The sequence below is a fragment of the Balearica regulorum genome, chromosome 1 (assembly GCF_011004875.1).
Source record: "Balearica regulorum gibbericeps isolate bBalReg1 chromosome 1, bBalReg1.pri, whole genome shotgun sequence".
NCBI classification, from domain to species: domain Eukaryota; kingdom Metazoa; phylum Chordata; class Aves; order Gruiformes; family Gruidae; genus Balearica; species Balearica regulorum.
The window spans coordinates 72,572,781-72,593,832 of NC_046184.1; the positions used below are offsets into that span (position 1 = coordinate 72,572,781).

General features: G+C 40.0%; 1 protein-coding gene across 3 annotated transcripts in view; it reads left to right on the forward strand.

The window, feature by feature from the left end:
* Window positions 1–21,052, forward strand: part of PDE3A (phosphodiesterase 3A) — a 274,755-nt gene that overhangs the window by 58,780 nt on the left and 194,923 nt on the right. The window lies entirely within an intron of this gene.

Consider the following 21,052-nt stretch of genomic DNA (forward strand, 5'->3'; position numbering starts at 1 on the left):
CTGTTGTAATTTGTTATCTTCTTAAGACAAGCATGGAATACTCCTATCCCACTCTCCCTATGCTCACAAAAAAAGAGAAAAGAAAACAGAAAGGGTTGGGTCAAGTTAGCAGGATTGTTTTACCTCTTCCATTGTGTGTGCTCCTCTGGATGGAACTTCATGCTGTATTACAGCAATTTACACTGTGACAGAAAATGTTCAGAAGCCCTGTTTTGAGTAAATGTTTAACTTTTGATAAATGCTGTATTGTTCTAGCCAAACAGCGGTACAAACATGTCACCATTTGGTGCCTTTCCAGCGTGCACGCCTTGTTCTTCTGTGATGCTTTTGCTAAACTTGAATGAAATCAAGGTACATTAGGTACTCATCTGAAAGATAGACATGGAATTCAGCCAGCACTCTTCATAGTCAGGTTCCTCCTTGGTATAAGATTTTCACTGCCCATGGAGGAGTGAACTTTTCCTGTTACACGTCTCTTCTTGCTAGCTGTGTTTGAGAACAGGCCCGTTTTTCCGCACATGGTCCCATTGGTCCAGGACCATCTCTCTTGTCCATAAATTTGTGATGAGTAGAGATACCATCATATTGTTTTCTCTTCTGTCCAGATAAGACCAGAAGAAGGTGGAGTGTCTAGGTGATACTACTCACTGAAATACTGCTTTTGTAGTCAAAAGCTGAGATGGGCTGTTTGGAATCATGAGTGTCCCTGAAGGTGTGGGGAAGAGCTCGGATCAAGCAGATCAGCAGAACTGAGTTGCATTTGGAGGGTAAGACAGGGAAAGTAAGGATGCTTCAACAGAGCTACTATTTCAGGAAAGGGAGAACGTTTGGTCTAGCCAGTGGTTGCCTCTAAAAATACTTTAAATATCATCCGAGTCAAAAACAAAAGACAGGCTATATGCATATTTACCAAAAGGAGAAAATTAACCACCAGGCATCTTGCCTTTCAGAACATTTCACTGTAGGTGGAAAACATTGTTATCCTCCATGTCTGTCAAAATTTCCCATGACAAACTTAATTAGAATAAGTCAGCAACTGTGAGCTCAAAAGTACATTCTAGACCTGGCAGCAAATGTGTGAGAATAGCTGTCATACAGAGGTTTCTGCCGCCGTCCTTCCCTTTCTGCTGTCGGGCTGTTGCTTCCTATTTTCTGGAAGGAGATCAGGAACAAAGCATGTTCATGGGCAGAAGTCATAGTAACCCTTAGAGCAAATATCTTGATCATGAGGCACAAAAATGAGTACTCATAAAAATGGACAGATCTATGCTTTAAGCCAAAGCTATTTGGTATCTTTAAGCAATGCCCCTGAATATGGAAAAAACTGTATTTCTGACTGACCGTTGTGCACTAATGACAGAATTGAGCTCTCCCCAAAAGAGGGCTGGACTTGCTGAAAAAAAGACAGTAAAGCCGAGAACCTGCAGCATACTCACCCAGTACAAACAAGTATTGTAGAGAAAATAATTATGGAAATTCTATCAAAAACATGTCTTAGTAACTTATTTTTGTATTACTGAATGTTTTTTCTTTGAACCAATGAAACAGTGATTCAAGGGTGATTTTTTTTTTTTAAAGGTAGTAAGTGTGGTTTTTGTAAAATGCAAATTTCAGCAGCATCAAAACATTTTTAAACAAGACTGCAAAGTTGTCTAGAAGAGATTTACCTTTTGCTCATGAAGTTAAAGCAAGTAAAACCTATTACAGTTTGCATTTTTCCGGGAACTTGGTGGTGAATAATCCATGTTAGTAATCCAAACTTTACACTTCTGCAGCAGTGTAAATACAACCAGAACAGGGTACTCTTAAGTTAGGACATTTTTATTTTAGTCTTTTTTTCTCCTCATGAAAGCAGGGCTGTGTAAGCATCGGTAACACACATATGATTACGGTATAATGAAAAATTTCTCATGCTCCTTGCTGTTCTTAAGTCAGCTGGTGGAGGTTGGATGGGGGAGTGGATTCATGCAGCTCTTGCATCACCAGGATGTGGCTAGTGCATGCGTAACTTACTCTTGAGTGCACAGTCTTGAATGCGTTTTGCATCTGAATTTATTTAGTGATTTGCTGAGGGCTTGAGGTACTGCAAGCTTTCTTTCTAATGTAATAAATCAATATGTTGTTTGATTCTCATTGATGATCCTCTCTTTCTTAGTGTGTTGGGTGCTTTCTATGCTTCGATTTTGCTTCTATAGGAAAAAATCTTTTTAAACATGCTTTTAGGTTTGATCAAATGAGCATCTGGTATTGCTTAAAGAAAAAGCCCAGCCCCCAACCTTATCCTCACTCCTTTTTTTCAAATATTGATGTACTAGTGTATTATCCATTTCAGAATTGCTTTTTCTTTTTCTTTAGAAGCAAAAGATCACCATCAGATGATGAGGCTTCTCAATATAAAATCATCTTTATAATGCACTACATAATGAACAAACTACATCTTAAAATAATCTGGGACCCTCTGGTAACTTGAACAGTATGCAAACAGATCAACATCTTCATGAAAACCTCAAAAACAGCCATTCAAAACCACAGGGGCTATATATCTGAAAGAAAATGTTTCATTAGGAAAAAAAGTATTATACGCTGAAGCTTAAGGTGATAAACTTGCGTGTGTATTTCCCAGTCCAAATGAGTATGCGTCTGGCCGTCCAGGCCTGGATCACAGTGACAGCTTTCACTGTTTGGGAATTCCCAACAAGACAAGCTCCTCAGTCCCATGCCCAAGTAACAGAAACCAGCCTTGGTTTTGTTGTGGGAGTGCACCTATGGATGTGTAAAGAAGGGTGTGTATGTGTGAAAGACAGTTATGGCTCAAATCTGGGGAAGACGCCCCCAGTAACTTGAGATGTATTACCTGCTAGTCTTCCCCTTACTGCAAATTCTAGGTGTGACTCTTTGGTCTTAAATAAAAGTGCTATCTACCTACACCTAATCAACAACCAAGGCACTTGACCATTCCCGCGACAGAAACCCACTTGAGCAAACAGAGCAAATTGCCTGTGCCCATTCACCCTCTCTGAGGAGAGGGCTGGACAACAGGAACCAGCAGTGATGGTTTTGCTGCCTTAACACACTTGTGGGAAGCACTCGGGTGATGAACCTGGTCTTGGAGCCCATGTTTCTTAAACTTGCCTTTATTCTACTTTAAAACTATTGATATTTTTAATTTTTTACTGTATTTCACTGTCTCTGAAAGTTTTATGCTGTTCTACTGTACGGCCTGGTAAGCATGTTTTCGGGCAAGCAGGACTGGGCCTTTAATATTTTTTTTCTAGCTGGAAGAGCAACAGTGAAACCGAGCTGCAGCTTCGCATACGTGGTTTCTGCAATTAAGGGCTGCAGCTGTTCTACTTTTTTTTGTCTCTGTGACGCAAATCAAAGCACAGCAATGGTATTGCCTGAGGGAAGAGAGAAAGCTACTTGCTTGCTTCCCCATGCTGATAACTAAGCAGTGATGACAAGAAACTGGAGCAAAGGAAAGTTCAAAAGCAGAATCTGAATATTATAAATGACTGGAGAAATGCAGGTGCCTCCTCTTCAGTGCAAAAGGGAAATAAAACTGTGTGAATGTCAGAAGAAATAATCAGCTACCCAAAGGAAAATATGTAGGGCTGTAAATTTTCTGTCACTCAAAGGAATTCTGAGATGTACGGTAGTTGGAGTCTGTATATTATCAAATACGTTACAGTCAGCCCCGTTTAAACATGATTAATTTTTACCTAGTGACTTCAACCTTAAGAAACTTGATTTTCTCACTTTCCTATGTGGATCCCTTTTTCACATGTATTTCAATGTCAGCCTGAACGATGAGATCCTCTTCAGTATCCTTGTGTTCTTCTTTCATGCATAGCTCTCAAAATGCCCTCTGCGGGAGGAAATCGTAAGGAAACAGACGCACTGAGAGCACCAGTGGTGTTACTTGTCTGACGTCACGAAGCAAGTAGAGGAGAGAGTTCAGATGTCCCGATGTCTTGAATCACAACCTATTTATTGCTTTCTTTGCTAACTTCTAAATTGATTTGCGTGACCATGCCGTGTTTGTGGATTTGTTTGCATGTGTTGTCTAAGCTGAACTTCATAGGTATTTTATTAAAGATAAATTTTGCAGGTTTGATACGGAAATAAAATGAAGCTAGAGCTTTGTTCAGGCATCAAAGGTGCCTAAACAGTGAATGCAAACTTCTGCCAGGTGAGCTAGTGAAGACAGTTCTGCTGGTCATTGCTTTCTACAAGCCCCAACCCTGGCATGGCAGTGGGAGGGGAGGAGTTGCAGGAGTAAGGCATCCAAAGCTCTGCTCAGGCTCTCCTCCTCTGCTCTCATGTCTCACATGAACTCTGTCCATCCCTACTTCATTGCTAGCCACCACTGCCTCTCATTTCTGCTCCCTCACCCTGAGCAAGTGGGGACAGAAGTCTGGTTTTCTGTCCTTGGCCATCGTACTCCTCCTGAATGATGCCAGAGCTCCCTATCACATCTGTGTTTGTGCCTCATTTCTTTTATTTATCTCCTGTGTTCTCAGTCCTATTCCTCCTCCTCTATGGTATCTTGCGGTATCCATCCTTCTTTTGCCTTGCAGTGATTCTCCTGTCTTTGTTTCTGTGTCCTTCTCTTTAGGCTTTTCCCACCACTTTCTCCCAGATAAAGAAAAAGGTTGTCCGTTTAGGTGCTTTCCATAACTGACTGGTAAGTGCTCAGGATGGAGAGGGAAGCAAACTCTGTTTTAATGTGTAGTCCAAGATTTACCTTGCCCACCAAAGCTTTAATCTTTTGAGGCACCTCTTGTAGCTTAATTCCATGTTCTGGAGCAAGTCAGATCTGGGTGAAATCTTAGCAGCAGTGTTGAATGTTTTAATGGGTCTCTCTAGTAATAATTTTGAAGTACTATACTTTCGTTATCTTATAACTTGGCCAGTTTGGGGGAGTTTGTGAGAGGGACAGCAAATGGCATGTCTCTGATATCGTAGCCCCCTCCAAATTCGCAAACTCATGAGCTGAAACAAGATTTACGAGAAAGTAGACTCTGTTTTTCACATACGTAAAATAATGTGTTTCTCTGTCATCCTGCACAGTGAGCATTCAGCCATCCATATACATAATCTCAGGTCAAATAATGAAGAATCAAATGTTGCAGACGCACTTAAAATGAGCTGTATCATGGAAAGTGTTGGGCCACTTGACAGCTGATGCCGCTAGCCCTGCCTGTACCACCGTTGCCTGTGAGTAAAGTACAGAATTGAGTCAAAGCTTTTTCTTCCGGTGGTAGTTGCATCAGCAAAACACACACGCTATAATAGAAAACAAATCCACGTTTATTTATTGCAAGGCTGGGATTTAAGATTTTTTTTTTTTTTTTTTTTTTTTTTTTTTTAGTTCCAGCTTTATTCTTTCAGCCAAGGCAAAAATAGTTTTTAGGGTTGAATAATTACCATCAATCTAACTAGTTTACAGTGCTTGACTTAAAATAAGGAAATAGTTTAGAAATATGTTTATATGTTTGCTACTAACAATTTTATTGGTAATAAAGAGGCTTGTTGACTCCTTTGCTGGAAACTGGATTTATGTCTTGGTTTTCATGGCTGGAGGCTAGGGGAGTACAAGTGCTTGGTAGCGGTACATTTTGGGCAAGATCCGCAAAGGTACTCAGGAGCTTTTCAGTCATCTGGATGTTATTGGGTAGCCCACAAATGACCTACCCACACTTGTAGTTATTCTTCCGTCCTAAAGTGTCATAAGTTTTTACCTATAGGATCCTTTCTCTGTAAACGTGCTTTCCTCAGGCTGATGCAAAAAGGCTTTCTGAATTCTGCAGTTTATTATTTTGATAGGCAGCAGCTCGGCTTAATGTGTTGTCATACGAGCGTATTTTCATGAATCCTGTCTTTTAATGTAATCTTTATACTCGTGTGTAGTTTAGGGTGATAAGGAAACATTCCTTTCTATTTGATCCAGTTGTTACTATAATGGCAAGTAGGACTAGAGTTCAGACATTTTTAGGACTCCTTTCCGTAGCGAGAAGGTAGACCTTCAAAATCTGGTGTATAGTGAGTATTTATTAACAATATGTTATAATATTTGTTTTCCATCAGCTCTACTGGCTTCAAATTAATAAAGTAATTGAATGCTCATTAACCTTATTATGGCAAATCAATATCAAGCCTAATAGTTCCTGCTGTAAAATGCTTTAATATGAACTTCAAAAGCAATATGAAAATTTATTAGTCATTCCTTAAAGCTGATTGATATGCTAGGGAGTCTCATAGAAGAAAATACTTAGATGGGATGCATGCACTGCTAGCCTGATTTCAATAAATTTTAAAACATTTTCCTGCTGTTTATAGTTATGATAATTGAGTGTTAAAGACTTTCTACTGAGTCTAGTGCTGACTCTCCTTCTTTATTACTTCCTGCTTCTAATCACCCTTGAACTGGATTCATCTCCGCCACAGATATATTATTTAGCACGAAAAAACCTTGCCACTATTTTAGGATTTTCCAGGGCTTTGGTACCGATTCATCAGTGGGCAAACTGCGGTTCTATTTTTTTGCAGTCAGCATTGTTAAATGTGACTGAATGTGGAGTTCTGAAAGGACACATGTGCTTTCCATTTCTTTGCGAAGACTAGGTTGTTGCTGTCTCAGTCACAATCCCGCTTTTCTCTGGTAGTGCTGTCCATGTGCAGCTTTCAACTTCATCTCTGTGATATTCTAGAGCTGCACAAATAATAGACTGCTATCGGGATCTGCACCTTGTCTTGTGGGAGATCTGTTGTTGTTGTTGTTATTATTATTATTATTATTGTTAAACTATTTCCAATGTGTCTGGAGTGCCACTGAAGCGTGAAGCCATGGTTTCTAGCTGTGCAGGCACCATGTGCATCAGCACCTGGCTGGGCTGCTGGAGCTGGGCTGTGGCACATTTGTCCTCTGCGAAGCTGCTCTATGGAATATTAGCAGAACTTGGTAAAACTACTTGGTCCGGCTCAGTAAAATGAGTGGATTAAATTCATTCAAGACCTTGAGAAATGTTTAAGGGAAAAAATAAAGTATACTAAAGTGCAGGAAGCATAAGCGGTTTCATAAGTTGTCTAGCCACAGGTATTTGTAGTCCTTCCACTTTGTATTCAGCTTTATGTAAAGCTCTCTCTATTTTGTTAACATTAAAAGAATAAATACTTTTTTACCCAGTCTTGCAACAATATTTAGGATAGATATCCTCATTCTGCAAACCTATACAATTACATTTGGAGTTTGCAAGTGATTTACCCATTTTTTGAAGGTCTTCTAAATAACTTTGAAATGTTGCTCCAAAGCCTTTTCCGATGCATGAGTAAAGCCTTGAACAAATCGAGCTTTGTCCACCAGTTGAGAAAATGTTTGATCTACATCCAGGCTGTAATCTGGTCCCCTGGGTCACTTATGGGAGAAGGTAAGGTCTTAGATTTGTGGAAGAAATGTTCCTATGCTTGAAGCTCAGATTTGCTCTAAACAAATATAAAAAGACATTTTAATTTAATTTTCTGAGACATTATGAATTGCAAATGTATAATGAAATCTGTGATAATTTGATGAGGTTTTAGATAAATTCTAGTGGCCTACTGAAAGAAAAAGTTTCTTGCCTTCCTGCCCCCTCCCTCTTGCTTCCTCCTCCTCTGACAGGTTCCCCACTCTGTCTGAACGATGCCTGTAAATATATAGTAAAATTGTTCCCGTAACTTCCAAAGAAGAGGAAGTGTCCTATTATGGCTTTCAACATCACTGAAACTTATATTTATTAGACTATCGAATGTAGTTGTGATTGTCATCAGTGTTACCTTTTGGCATTTGAGTCGTGGTCAGGTACAGCTTTATGACATGGCAGTTAGACAACTGCATCAAACACTGCTAAACAGCATAAGCTGCTTGCGAGATGCCGTCCTCTAGTAGAGGTGACAACAGTTGAAAAGAAAATGCTATAGAAGATGTCATTGCAGCCTCCCAGTTACCTGGCAGGTATTTTTTTATAGGCTTATTTCAGCTTTGTTGTGAGCCTATGAGGAGACCTGGCTTAAGGCGTCCCAGTTCTCTGTGTTTGCGCCCCTGTAATCTCACATTTGGAATGCAGCACTGATACCCCGATTTGATTTTTATGGGATGCCATGAGAATCACTTTCAGATTTATACATTTAGTACTGAAGAAGAGGGTGTGGAAGAGGGAAGAAGACTGCCTTGCAAATGTACCCCCTTAAAAAGAAATCTAGGAAAGAAGAGAGTAGTTAAGTCCTGTTCTTAGTGGTTGAAAAATGTTAGCATTTCTGTTCGGTCCAGTTGTAGGCTGGGGCACTGAGTAGAGGAGAATTAGCAGTGAAGCACTGGAAATAACCAAATCAGTCTGTGAAGATATTTTATTTAGGTGTGGGATACTTTTTTGTTCAGGTTTATATGTGATAACTGAGCACAATGTACATCTTACATACTGTAAGTAATGTTACCTCTGTTGTGTTGATATGTTTTCATCACCAAGGGCTTGGTTGTGAATGCTATTGCTAATTGTAATGGGGATTTGGGACAGTCTTTGCACCTTGCGGCAAAAGCAATTGGTCTTAGTCCTGGCTGTGATATCTTCTCTTTGGAAATTCAAGCAGTTGCATTAGCCAGCACAAACGATTACTTGTGTACTTGCATGTTGGGCGTTTGCATAGAATTTTTCCAGATTCAGGCCTTTAAATACTCAGCATCTCTTCAAGTTCAGTCTAATAGAAGGGAGGATTTGAATGCTAAAATGTCCCATTTTCTAAATCTAAATCTGTTCATGTATGTTTTCAAAATAACTACACTTTTCTTCTTCCTCTGTTTTTATGTGAACTGCAGTTCAACTTTTTTCCCCCATTACTTTCAATATTTGGTTTTTAACTTTCTAGGGGTTTGTTTGCTTGCTTGCTTTTTCCTCTTGGATAAACTCATGGGCAAGAACTTACAGTTCCACTCCATTCTTAATGTAAAGTGTTAAATACTGTCATAGAAGTAACCAGCATTATTTTCTACCCATACTTATTGTTTGACCACTTAAAACTTAGGATTCTTGGCCTTTCAGCCTCTCTAACAAAATGGCTTGGTGGACTGGTGAATTCTTACCTGCCTATGTGAGACTGGTTTTTGAGGTGGCTGGAATGGAAAGAGAGGAAGCAGGCAGGAATCATAACTACTTCAGTTTTTTTAATTATTAATGTATTACATCTTGCGTAAACACTGAGCATAGAAGGGAAGATGTTTCAGCTGAAATGGGTTTTTTCCCTCCTAGTGACAGCCCTTTCTTGGCCTAAGGGGATTTAAAAAATACTGTTATTCTATTCTATATTCATATTAATGTAGTTCTCATTGGTCCTTACAAAGTAGTATTAAATATACCCAACTGTATTCAGAAAGTAGCTCTTGGGAAGCATTCTACAATTGCTTTGCACAGGTTTGGTGACTTTTGAAGACCCAGGCCACCAAATCTAGAGATACAGGCACACCTTGTCTTGGTGTTGCAATCAGTCACCAGTATGAGGGGCCTTAGTTGGCCCCCCTGTTTAATTTCTGTGGCCTTCAAAGAAAGGTACTTAGGAGAGCAGATGCAGAGGGCCTTCCAATAGGACTCCACATCTCTACTGAGAAGAATATTTCTATGTTTTAGTGAGCATAACACCTTCTTTCACCTTCTAATCTTTTCCTCCTCCATTATTTGATTTCTCTTTTCCATTGATGTTGTCAGTAACAAGGGAGATTGTTTTGGTTTAGGGGCAATGTTAAATGCATCTTTGAAGTAATTTTACAGCTGGATGTACTCCATTTTCCCGTGTCAACCGCACTACTTGTATTTGTATGTAGCTGAAAGGAAATTGGTTTTGTAAAGGTATAGATTAAGATAAACAAGAAATACAAAACCTGTATTTTATGAGCTTCACTAGGATATTACTGCAAGATTTTCGTGCTGCTTAAATGCAACAGCCGAAACATTCATCTCTGGCTTGGGTGTCTCTATTAAGCTCAAAATAAATGAAGCAGTAGATATATTAAGCTCAAAATAAGAGAGGCAGTCAAAAGGGACAATGGTGTAGAAAACATGATGTGGTGTATTATTTTTTTCCCCTAAACGTGTTGATTTTAAATTCATTCGTAGAGCTACATAGCTTATTTGCAGTTCCTCATAATTATCAAATGATCTCTGCATAGGAGCAGACAATGATAATCAGACAGACGATTATTTACTAGTTCCTCTGCTTGCATTTGCATCAATTTTCATTTGCAGTATTACAAGAAATTTGAGAGGACTCACAAAGCACGAAAGTAAAATGAGAGGTGAGGATTTCGTTTGGCTTTCATTTTTCATTGCCTCCAATAAAGTTCTTTTAATGTTTGCTCCCAGATGTACGTATGCAGGTGGGGAGAGAGAGGCGGGTATGCAGAATTTCTTCTGGTGATTTCCACCTAAAGAAAAAACTTGGTGTGCAACAAAGCGCTCAGCATGGAAAAAGCTTTGGAGTGCACTGACAGTTTTATTGACTGTCCCTTTCGTAGTGACACGCCGGCCCCCTTTGAATTGGTAGTTAACAGAAATGAGTGAATACACATGGCTTTTGTAATACAGTGATAAATTGGTGGACAGTTGGACCATGATGGCTTCAGGAGTTACGTGTTCACCATCAGTGCCCCGAGGCCATTTATGTTCTGTGTCAGTGGGGTGCATCTGAATACCATATGTCACAAAGACTAATGTCCTCGCTCTTCCTTCTAATGGGCATGGCAGACATCGCGCGCTTGGAAATTTCCGTGCCTGCCTCCGAGATAAACAGTAACAGGGCCAGCTAATTGTGTATATTGTTAAACACCAGAGCTGCTTACTTGAAAGGTGGACCCTGGCAATTAATGAGAGCCATTAAGGGAGTGAACAGCAAAAAAAGAAAACAAAATCCATTTTTTTCCTGACGCGGAGCTTCGTGCTAGCAAATTAGATGGGCTCTTGTCCAGACCTATTGCTGCTTCGCTCTTAGGAGAGAGGAATAGACAGGGGCTGGAGTAAGAATACTAGATTATACTTTAGATGCTTGTTTGTAGAGGCCAGTGCAAGAAAACACTTGAGACAATGAAATTTCCCTCTTAAGTGGGACTGAGAAACTGATTTGTTAAAAATATATAATCAACCAGTATAGTGTGCAAAATTCACGCTTGGCAAGAAGTCAGGTTGCAGTGTGCGTGCTTTGAAGACGAGGGGCCCTGGTGCAATATGTGTATGAGTAAGCAAAATGTTCTGGAGCGAGGCTTTTGGGCAAGCACTGTGTCGTCGCACGTGCAGGGTGGAGTTGATTACAGGGATATGCTCCAGATTTAGTGAATTTTGGAATGAATTAATCTCTGAATTGACAATAAAGTTAAGTGCTGCATTTCTACAGGCTTTCCCTTGCTTCCAGTCTTGTTTAGTGTAGTAGATTTAATGGAGTTTAACGTAAAGGGAGCTGTTCCATACTTTATTTCAGACACTGGATGTTCTGGGAAGGCCTATGGCGAACGGTTGAATGACCAGCATTCTAAATCACAAAAAAAAAATGGCAACAATGCAAAGAATAAAACACATTGATTGCTTTTCATCTGTCTTTTTGTAAGAGTCATGAAAAGGCTATCCATACAGTAACTGCTAAGACCATGGCTCTCTAACATTTTTAGAAGCGCCAAAATGACACTGTGGCATAGATGAGATGTTTGTCTGTTGATGCTCATCCTTCCATTCAAATGTATTGCTAAATAAAAGGGAGTGTGTGTAGGTTTCTGGAGCAGAGAATGACTGGTATTTGTACTATAACCAGAGAAGCTAAAAGCTGGGAGGGCAGGGCATTGTCCGTGTAAATGGAAAGAACAGAAACCAGCTGGAAAAAGAGGTGTTCGTTTCCAAACCAGGTCAAATGTACAAAAGCTCATGTTACATAGTCTTATGTATTTGCTTGTCTGTGCTAAACCATTTAGGATTTTTAGGGCATATTTGGCATGCAGGAGAGGGGTTCCCACGTTCAATACCTGCATTTGCTGAATGCTTGAGCAAATAATCACAAAGAATTAGTAGGAATGGCCAAAAATGCATGTATTTTAGAGAAGCTAGAATTAAAACCTTAATGAATCTGGAAGATTTGAACACTGTTATAAATGTACATTTGTTATAAAACTTTGCATTTTTGGGGACAATGTTTTCCTTGGGATGTAAACTCACTGTTTAGTGAACTTAATTTTCAGAGCATCCCAGCAATGCAATATGATGTGGTAGAATATGAGTCCACTTGTTTCGCTGCCTCTTAGAAAGCTGACTTTCAAATCTTATCTTTTTTTTTTTTGTTCTTAAAGACAAATATTTTATTATATAGCAGCTGATTCACTACCATGCATTTATGCTTTGTATTGTTTCTGTTGCTTTCTTAATCTTCAAAGCATCCTTTAGCTTTAAAGAAGCTTCTTCAGACCTCAAGTGATGTAGATCTTCATCCTGCCATTACAGCTGATTAAAACAAAGGAAGAGATTAAATGACCTGGTCAGGGTTATGCAGTGAATCACTGCTGCAATTAGGAATGGGAGAGAGAGGGGCATTTCCCATAAATTTGTTTTAACCATTAGGCTGATGATGGTGAGCTATGGAATGAGACGCTACAATCAAAAGCGTGTCCCTGGTATTTTTGTTTTGTTTTTGTTTTTCCTTTCTGCCTTTAATGATGGGTGCTTTTGCATTCCTAGTGCGTGGCTTCTTAATCCCCAGATCAGTTTTAGGGAGCTAAAGATAAGCTGTGGTGCCAAGCTGGACAGCAGAAGTGAATAATGAAAGGGAAGAAGGTGGCAGAAGGCTAAGGTCTCCACTACAGTGTGGGTCCAAAGTGGAGGCTCTAGAGCATGAGGCAAAAAGCTTTCCTATTTTAATACCAGGTGCTAGTAATGTTTTTGCTCGTATGTGTGATCTTGTATTTGAGCTAGTCATCTTATGGGGGTAAGTAGTATGTGCTAGAAAGCTTTGCTGGTGGTTGCAGCCCAGCAAAGCTGGAGTGAAGAATTTATGGTTGATGGCCAGGATGTGGCCCACGACTTATAGAACCTATGGCCACATTTCAGTCCTTTTCCCTGCTGTTCGATTTTGCTGTGGGGTGTGTACGTGAATGTGTGGCTCACCAAGCACATTCGAAGAGCCCAGGCAGCCCTGAGCCTGTGACCTTCCTTGAAGAGATGTGAGGAGCAGAAGGGGGTGTGATGTGCCAAAACTGATTGCGGATCTGGAGAGTAAACCCCTCATCCGCCCGGGTTGCTGAGAAACCAACTTTTTACAGTGTGTAATGAATTTGTGTGTTTTCACAGGAGCCCTGAAGTAGGAGGCTGATACTGAAGGCTGCATAAAGCACACTCCTTGTCTCTTCTAGGGAGTGTGTCATCTTATTCTCAAACCTTCTGGCTTAAACTGGGAAAAAAATTGATATAAAGATCCCTGAATTCTAGTCTTCCAATTATTCTCAACATTTCATACCTGATGATGCTTCAGGTTGAAAATATCATTGTCTGAAATAATACATTGCCTGATTTTAATTAATTTTTTTTTGAGGGACAGTCGGTTTTGTTTCCTTGATTCAGTCTAATCATGCTTCCTGTGATAAATGGTTTTTCATGTAATGGGTTCACTGATTACTCCATGGCACACATCTGCTAAAGGATGCCTTTGAAAGTCAGGCTAATTTGTTGGGTAAGTGGCAGATTACTGATTGCAATCTCCTTTCAATACAGAAGATGATTTAAGCAAGACAATAATCCTCTCTTTTTGTTGTTTTTTGGAGGGGATTGGGTTGGGGTTTTTTTTCCAAACCTTGGATTTGGGGTTTTTTCCATTTCTGTCTTCATCCCCCATTCTAATTTTTTGTGCTCTCTAGGTACACTTTAGTTTCTATCTCTTCATAAACAGTTATCAAACATGATTACTAGCAACTTTGATGTAGTACAGTTTACACATAACGTTGACACATTTATGAACTCAAAAGCTTCACTACATGCAATTATAGAATTATGTAGTCTACTCTGGCTTCAAAACACAAATGATCTATACTAGATTCTAAAATCCACGTAGAAATGGCAATTTTGGAAATAGCTGTCAAAGAAATGCCTTGCTGAATTTTTGAATTATTACTGGAAAGGTACATGTGGAAAAGCGTGTCCTATCTCTCTGGGTGTTATGCCTGTATCTCTGTGTTGAATGTGTGCATAAGGGCAGAGAGACTCAGTATGACACAGACTCGGTATGACATGATTGTATTCTCTAATAAATGTCAAATGTTAAGCCCTCCCTCCCCCTATTTTTTTCTTAATAAACAAGACACAAAATGTTTTAATAGCTCTTAGGTCAATTCTGTGCTACAAACTTACAGAATTTAGGGAGTGAACTTTTTCTCCTTTATTAATGCTAGCAAGCCTCTGAATACGTATGGCTGTTACAGCTAAAACTGCTTTTATTTAACATAGCCTGTGTCACTGCACAAACCGGTCATAAACTGCATGAACAAACCACCTAATGGTGCCTGGGAGCTGCACTAGAAGGCTTGGCTGGTACAGTCGGAGCATCAGATCCCACCTGGTCTTTCTTAGCACTTTGCAAGCCTCATTTTTAAAGCCGGTAGGTATGGGGAGTTCTACTTCGGGGATGCATGAACTGAGAGAGGAGATAACTTATTCACGTTTCAGTATATATAAATGATGTTGCTCAAAATGAAAGCTGGGTATTCTAGCTCTGTCTTATGCTGTGACCACTATATCACACAGCCTTCATATATAAATTTATCTGTATTTTATGTATATATACATAAAGTATATAAAATGCTTCCTCCTAAGATCTGCTTAACTGGAGAAAACTATTGCTGTCTATGGGTACAGAGAAATAGGATTGACAATAAAGTGGACTGAATACTGGGCAAAGCTTCCCATCTTTACTTTTGCAAATCTACAGTAGCCATTGGGATGTTCTTTTTGGCCTGATACAGCGTGTGCTCTGCCAGTGACGCAGCGCGGATTTCAGACACAGCTGCATTGAGGAGAAGAGGCCTCTGAGGATACCTCTTCACTCTTACTGGTGCGTTAGTTAGTGCTGAGATGGGGTGTCTGGCAGGGGGGAATAACTGTCTGTATGAAACATGGATACAGCTAGGTTAAATTGATCTCTTTCTTGCTTATTGGAAGAGCTACGGATGGAGAAAATGTTGAGATTTTTGTAAACTCTGCTTTTTCTTTTTGACATCTAGCAATCTGTTTGTTAAAGAAGAGCTACTTAGAATATATAGTTGATCAGGTACTTGTATTTCCTCGTTCCTGGTCGCTTCATGAAGAACAAGTTGAAAGCTCTGTAGTAATCTTTGTACTTTCTTAGGGGTTTATTTTGACGGGTTTTTTCCATTGTACTTCTATTTTTTTCCTTTTTCCCATAATAAAGTTTGAATTTGGAAGTGTGTGCGAATTTGAAGTAGCAGAGTTAATGATCGTCTCATCTGGCTTTCTAAAATAGTGCAAGGCACTGAGTCACTTCTTGCCACTAATAAGTTGCGTCATTTTGCCAGGATCAGAATGTTCCAGTCTCAAAGCAAATAGTTTTAACAGTAAAAAACCAGTTGTTACCATATATATGTGTTTGCGTGCATATATATACACACACACACACACACTCATGCTCTCTGTCTCTCTCTCCAATATGTATTCTTATCCAAAGATGATGATTGATCCTACTATGTGGGGGACAGTGAATTAATAATCATAATTTCTTTCTACTTTACCTTAGCCTTCAGTTTCAACAAGGGAGGAGATAAAAAACCACATTCACACCGTGGTGTTTTTAAAGGTGATGTTTATAAGCACGAATGAGGAAAAATGTGAGGAGATTCTATGAGGGGAAAAAAAAAAAGGTAAAGGGAATACTAAACTGGTCATTAACTTTTTATTGTGGTTTTATTTCCAACATGTTGGATGTATCATCTTTTATATCCAGTCTTGAAGTGATTTCTGTCATATTTGTGAGTTCTGTTGCAATGCTCTAAGGTAAATTCTGCAAAAAGCCACGTGTGTTCCTCCTCCTGGTTGTGTGCAGATGTTTGCTGTGCTGAGCATTTGATATGTTGATTTTGCAGACTTTATCAAACAGGAATGAAAAGCACCATTTTTACGCTGATTATTTTATGTCTGTTTATCTTCTCATGCTTTGCCAGCAAACCTGGTCTGTTTTGCCATCAGGATTTCATCAGGCTAAGTCAATGTTAATGTTTTAATGGCCCCACTGGTAGGAAATTCCCCTCAGATGGGAAAAGCAGACCGCAGGGGGAAGCCAGCGGAGTGGTACGTGTGCAGACAGTGCAGATGTGCAGGGACCCACGGCCAGAGAGGCTCAGGTGCTGGGAGAAGCAGCTGGGGCTAAGGCAGGGGCAAGCCTTGGCGATTGCCCAGAGATGGGTCTGTTTTTTTCCCAATAATCATGCTCAGCCCCTGGCAGGGAACTGTAAGTGCCAGCACACTGAATCTCATCTGAGAGGAATCAATTTGTAGGGCTTTGGAAGCCTGGATCTCATTGCACTGAAGCAGTCAGACCCCAGGACTTCTGTGGCTTCGTTCCCTGCATCTTTGGCAATGCTGATGTGAGCCTTATTCTGTTTCCACTTTTTGCCCCTGACTGAACAGAAAATTCAAATGGTCTGTGTACAGGAGAAAAACACCAAACTGTGATGCTGAGATAATTGCTAAAAACAAATGAAGGAGGTTTTTTTATTTGCTGTTTCAATCATCTTAACAACTGATGGGTTATGATTATTAATGAATTAGCAGGAAAGTCTCCAATAGCTATTCTCATGATAGCACTGAGAGAGGTTGAATGTTCAGAAATTAATGGAGCAACAGGTTGCAGAAGATGTCGATAGCAGCTTTGGAGAATAGAAGCTGAGCAAGAGGGCAGAGATGACATTTGTGAGGTTACTGAAAGCCCTGTGCCATTGAGATAGTTTTAGTTTTCATGCTGACAAGTTCTGTAGCTGCCATTGGTGTACTTTCTACTTACGGAGGCTCTTTAAAAAAAAAAAAACAAACCCTAAGAAGGCATCTGACCTATATAGCAGGATCTAGCAGAGTCACTAGTGACCCGCTCCTTTAAGAAGATAGTCTAAATGCTGGATTTCTAAGGAGGGTAAGGTGGTAATCGGTACATTTAGTATGAAAGTGAAAAGAATCCAGATATCTTTTTTTTTTTTTTCCCCTCCTGTAATAGTTCCATAAGATTAAAATAGTGAGCAATGGGTTTAAAAACCTCTCAATTTAGATAGAGACTTACTATGTGATAAAGTTCCATGGCCACAGAGTGCATGACAGCAGGTAAGGAGCAATGCTTTTATTTCAACATCCTTGCTGTCTTATCTTAGCTCATATGGTGTTTGCCTGACACTCATGCAAGCTGTCTGCACAAAGCTTATAAGGAAACACCCCCTGCCCCTATTTTTTCCAGCCTAGCATGGACTACCTGCACCTGTAATCTGTGCATGGGAAAGTAATTTAATGGTACATTTCTTGACTGTGATGTCTTGAACAGCTGAGCTGCCTGGATCAGCAACAAATTGCCATGCTTTGTGGATCAAGGTAAGAAGTCCAAAGGGAATGTGGCTTCTGAGGTGCAGGGCTTGCGCAAGTATTTTTGGTCATTAGAGGTCATACATGCCTGACGTCTTCTAGCAGAACATCATCGTGCCATCCACAGGAGCTAGAAGACGTTTGATCTGTCCCATCATGACTGGTGTTTTGCATTGATGCTCTGTGTATGGGTCTTATAAAAGTCTTCAACGGTAACAAAGGATTTTGAGGAGAATAAGTCAGCCTCTCCTAGTAGAGCTGTTGAAACCCTAAAGACTTGACAGATAGATTCAGGTTAGATATGCAACGTATATTTTGCATGGTTGTTTGATCAGGCACATTTTCCAGCTGCCTCAGCTGGAAAAATTGGGCAGCAAATCTCAAAACAAACACAAAAAGTTTTGATAGAAAAGAAATACAGCTCCACTTTTCCAGCCAAATATGTTATGAATTATAGTGATAGTCACCTGAATGAGCCATGTCATCCCCAAGTTATAAAAACACAGAAAAAACCCTATCTGTTAGGGTGTATATACCTATTAATATTAAGCAGTGTGTATATATTGTTTTTATTTGCCTTTTGGGGGAAGTTTTTTTTGTTTTTCTGGTCTCAAGCTTTTCCTAGCCTATTGTCACTGGAAACTTTCTTTTAAAATGAAAGCAAATGCTTCCCCATTGTTACCTTGCAGTAGGCATCAAAACTTCTAGGGGAAAATAGGAGTTATCAAGAGATTTGGGTAGGACTGTGACACCTGGCCACACTTTGAGTGGTTCTGTGCAGAAATACAGAACCCAAACCATGTTTTGAATTATCTAATAAAATGGAAATGTGTAGTATTTATTTGTAGTTATTTACGTGATCTGACAAATGATAGATACAAATTCTGCATAATTTGTGTGCATTGTGGTATCTTTCTAGTGAATTTTGTTGGTGGCCTTCCTTGTATGGCAAAACACATTTTATGATAAAGAACCATGAAGTATTTATTTTTAGCTGAGTTTCTTGCAGTCACACAAATCCCGTTTTCTTACTGTTTGTATAAATGTGTGGTTTGCCATGTCTTTTAAGACCTTTTGAGCCCATTGACTATTTGCAGCCAAATTTCTCAGAGGATGTAGACATGTAAAAGGAACTTATTTCCTACAAATTATGTGAAAAAGGTGGCTGGGTAAAGGAGAGAGAAAGGGACTTGGTTCAGTTCCCTCCCTTTCGCAACTGAAAGGAAAAACCTAAGATGACCTCAACTTGAATTTCACATGAGAACATCGGCGTGGGGCAGGGATGTACGTGTACTGTGGTCACGGAGTGAAGATTGGGCTTTACTGCTGGCAGAGATAGGTACAAGAGGTTGGAGACAGGTTTCCCTAGGGAAGCATGCTCTTTTAGCGCTGGGGGAAACTACTTGCCCAGCCTGAAGTGGTATGATGTGAAGTAGAAAACTGGGTCCTGATTCTGATGCAGAACAATGTTGGGAAACAGTGAAGTTGTGTAGAATCCCATGTGGCTGTTGCTGAGTTAGCAGCAAGTACTCATTGTGTTATCATTATATTTGATATACACACTTGACCTCAAAATACTTGTTTTCAGAGAGTATCCTTTCTGTGTGTTTGTGGCAAAGTGCAGGAAGTTATTTATTGTACAGCTGGTTTAAATTGAAACTTTTGAGGATAATGGGACAACTCTCATCACCTCCCATCCCCCTCCTTAAGCTTTCATGCAAGAGCACATTTTCCGTGACTCCATTATTGTTTGAACATCAGGATATTGCATACACCTCTCTTGGGGAAAATAGAATATGCAGAAGCAGAAAATGACCTATGCCCACCCACAAGGGCTATTAAATGCAGCTTCGCATATAGTGTCAATAACGAAGAACATTAGAGGGGAAAAAAGTGTGGTCATTTGAATGTTTTAATTAGTGGGGGCGGCAGAATTCAGATCTAGGTTCTCACGCTACTTTCCGTGATGACTATCTGCATGACCGTGGGTATATCTCCTAACCGCTCTGTTCCTCTTTCTCCTGCTTTGAAATCGAGCTTTCCTTTCTCCTCATGGTAAAATGCAGTGAGCAGGGGACGAGAGGATAGGGGAGTGCAATTCAGGGTTTGGTTTTTTTTGTTGTTTAGTTTCTTTTATTCCTTTGCCTATAGAATCTTAGATGAAGAAGTCATTAAAGAAAAATGTAAATAAACAAGCTCAGCTATTAGACAGCTTGTGCAAATTACACAGTTTACTTTGGAAAAGTAGCTTAGGTGGCAATATCATATGACAGGCTTCATCCTAGACAAGAAAAGATTAATGCTTGGTAAATTTACGTAACTGCTACCGAGGGCAAGTGTTCTGGGTCACCCCGCATTCTTGTCAAATTAATCTGGAGTTTTGAGGGTTGCACAAATTGAGGAAATGAAGTCCTGTGCTCTGTGATCTCCGGTTCAGTGTTGCGGTTGAAGTCAGTGGCCTGGTTCATTTGAATGTCAAGACAAATACCTTAGGGTTTTTCAGGATCAGGGATTAAATTTGTGAAGTATTTTACAGACTGCTTGTGCTTAATTTCCCCCTCACTGCCTGAAAAGCCACCATCTCTGGGTTGAATGAAACAATTCTCAAAGAGCCAGTAGCAGTGCTGGAGCTGCGCAGAACAGGACGAGAAGGCTGTGGCCTCTGATCTCAGCATGGCCAGACCATTGGAGAAGGTGAAAAAAGAGACATGCGCTTTTCATGTAGAAGGGCACATGTGTTGAATCCCTAAGAGAGAAAATGGTACCTCTGCTACTTGCTCATAAATGTGGAATTAGCCTCTCGCGTGTCTTACATGGTTTCACATCAGTAGGGCGTGAAGGTGGAGCTGCCTCTGTATCCTGTTGGAAGCAGAAAGGTGGTGGTGGAGGGGAGCTGCAGTTTAGTTTGGTCTTTTCTGTCAGGAAACCAAATCCTATGGGCAATGAGAGGTCTTTTAGTTTTCTCTCTTATCCCCTGTCTTTGTCACTCTTCTGGAGAGCAGTGAGAAGTCTGTTGGCCCATGGAGCAAAAGAGGAGCACATTGTATCCTTTATAACCCTCAAAATAGAAAAGAGAGAGGGGGGTGACAAATAAACACAGAGATGATTGCACTCCAAAGGCTCATTTCTTTTCAAGTGCAAATGAAGGGGATCCGTTACCCAGTAAGCCCTGACACCTGCACAGCACTGAAAAGGCGTATTTACACCATCGTGCAAATCAGAACAGATAGTGAAGTATCAACAGGCACTTCATTTATTTTGTGTCTAGGTGCAGGAGGGAAAACAGACCTATTAAAAGTCAATGTCTGTTTGCAACATTATCATATCATATCCTATTGAAGAATGTCAGTTGACAAATTGAGGGAAGATTGTCTCTTTCCCCTTTTCGAAGGGTATCTCTTAAGGGAAGGATAGTGTGACTATATGGGGCA